Raw genomic sequence first — 2,714 nt, forward strand, 5'->3', positions numbered from 1 at the left:
AGCCTAGTGAAGTTATGCGTGGACTTCGGCTACTTCGAATTTACAGGGGAAGAATACCAGCAGGTTAGTGGTCTCGCCATGGGCTCCCCCCTAAGCGCAGTCATGGCCTGCCTGTTCATGGAGACGCTGGAGAGGGATAAGGATATAATCGACAGACATTCAACTTGGCTTCGTTACGTAGATGATGTCCTCGTCATTGTCCCCAGAAGGTCGTGCTTGCAACATACACAGACGCAGCTTCACTCGGTCCAGTTCACAGTGGAGGGAGAAGGGGATAAGAAATTATCTCTCGGGGTAAAGGTGGCCTACGTTTCCCTGTATACATAGAGCCTGCAAGTAAAGGTGATTAAATCCATTACTACTCCGCCCACGGGAATAATTCAAAATCTGGTGTTGTAATTGGCTTCTTCCTCAAAACACTGAGAATCTGCAGCCCTGAATTTCTTGAGGATGAGGTTGCCTATAGAATTAATTATTTTATGAATCATAAATATCCCAGAGGCATCCTGCTAAACCTCAGAAAGAAGGGGGAGAACATACTCGCAAGAACAGACCCTAGACCTTCTTCTAATTTTCTCATGTTACCGCCATGTAACATTTCCCAGGCGATCAGCAGATACTTTGGCAGTACGGTGAAAATCGCCAGCACTTCCGGTGAAAAGATACATGACATAGTACGAGACAGAAAGCAACCCCAACAGTGTTGTATATCGCATACCCTGTAGCAGATGCGATAAAGCATACTTTGGCGAGACGGGCCGCGGTTTCAACACCAGGCTCAGCGAACATCGAGCTGACATCCGTCGCCACAGGACTTCCAACGCCATGGTGGGGGCATGTAGATGAAGCTGGACATCTACAGAACTGGAAAATTAAACAAACAGGAAAGAAAAATCATGGAAGCTGACACATCGCGACGGAGAAAAATGTCAACACAGCATCAGGCAGCTTCAAATTCTCCAAAGTTGCAGAAGCAATTACGCAGGTAACGAGTGGGACGGCACAGTTATCAGGTGTTTCATCAGCTCATGTCTGATAGAAATATATGCTCGGTAGTTTCTCTGATGTATATATTTCTGACGAAAATACATCTATTATATCGAGAAAATATTCATTCTCATTTTTTTTTTTTTTTTTTTTTTTTTTTTTTTTCTTTTTTTTTTTTTTTTTTTCTTCTTCTTCTTTCTTTCTTTTTTTTTTTTTTTCCTCTTTCCCCTCTCTTTGTGTTATGTATCTCTTTTTTCCTTTCTTTCCAGTTAAATCAATCATATACTTTAACACACAAATCAATTACTTTATTATGTTTTTATTTTTAAAAAAAGTGAAAATCTCACAAAACAGAATGGGTACAACCTATATATATACTAATAAATATATATATATTATTAATATATATATATTATATATATATATATATATATATATATATATATAAATATATATTATATATATTGGTGTGTGTGTGTGTGTTTGTGTGTGTGTGGTGTGTGTGGGGTATATATGCATATATATATATATATATATATATATTCTCTCCCATGAGAAAAACGTCATACTGCTTATCGACTGAGATCTCATTAAAGAAAATATCTAAAAAAATGTTGGTGTTTGCTTTAAGTGCCCAATTAGGTAAGGGATCTGGTAACCATGAAGATGATTATTGAAACACATCATACCTATGAATTCTGACATTTTGAAATTTGAAGGACATTTCCACTGAATTTTGGCACCTGTTTTTACATGTATATAAATTTTAAAAGACTGTTTACACTAGTATATACTTTTTTCCCCCGAGGTGTGGGTATATATCGGAGGTAAATATATTCCCAACAGGAAATACCCCATGAAAAATTCATTAGGATGAATTAATTTGCAATGAACACGTCGAAATGATCTTGATTCCGTCATCTTTTTTTTGGCAAAATATTAATCAGAAGATACCAAGTGCATTAGAGAGAGAGAGAGAGAGAGAGAGAGAGAGAGAGAGAGAGAGAGAGAGAGAGAGAGAGAGAGAGAGGGGAGGAGAGGAGAGAGAGAGAGGAGAGAGAGGAGAGGAGAGAGAGAGAGAAGAGGAGAGAGGGGAGAGAGAGAGAGAGGGGAGAGAGAGGGGAGAGAGAGAGAGAGAGGGAGGAGAGAGAGAACGAGAGAGAGAGGAGAGAGAGAGGACAGACAGAGAGAGAAAAAAAAATGAAAGAGAAAGAGTGACAGACAGGCAGACAGACAGACAGACATATCCACAAAAAAAGAAAGATAGATAGATACATATAAAAAAAGAAGCTAGCTAAATAAATAGACACATATAGAGAGATAACCAACCAGAGTGAACGAGTGAACGAATGAACGAGAGATTCGAACAGCCCTGCCCTCAGTTCGCGCTCTTGCCCCGCTGAGAGAGGTCGTTTTGATGTCGAGATCTCAGCGTTCGGACTCCTGGGTCAGAGGTCAGGCGAGGTCAGCGAGTAAGGGACTTCCGGCCAGAATGTTCGTGGCGAATTCTACGGACTGGGGAAAGGTGGGTGGGATTTTGCCTCTCGTTGTCATAGTTAATTTTTTTTAATAAGGTATTCGTAAGGGGATTTTTGTGTAATGGGTTAAAAGAGTGAGGGAGAGGGAGTGAGGGAGGGTGAGTGAGGGAGAGTGAGTGAGGGAGAGTGAGTGAGGGAGGGGGAGTGAAAGAGGAAGTGGTGTGAGAGAGAGTGAGTGAGTAGGGAGAG

This window comes from Penaeus monodon, chromosome 13, assembly GCF_015228065.2.
Source record: "Penaeus monodon isolate SGIC_2016 chromosome 13, NSTDA_Pmon_1, whole genome shotgun sequence".
NCBI lineage: Eukaryota > Metazoa > Arthropoda > Malacostraca > Decapoda > Penaeidae > Penaeus > Penaeus monodon.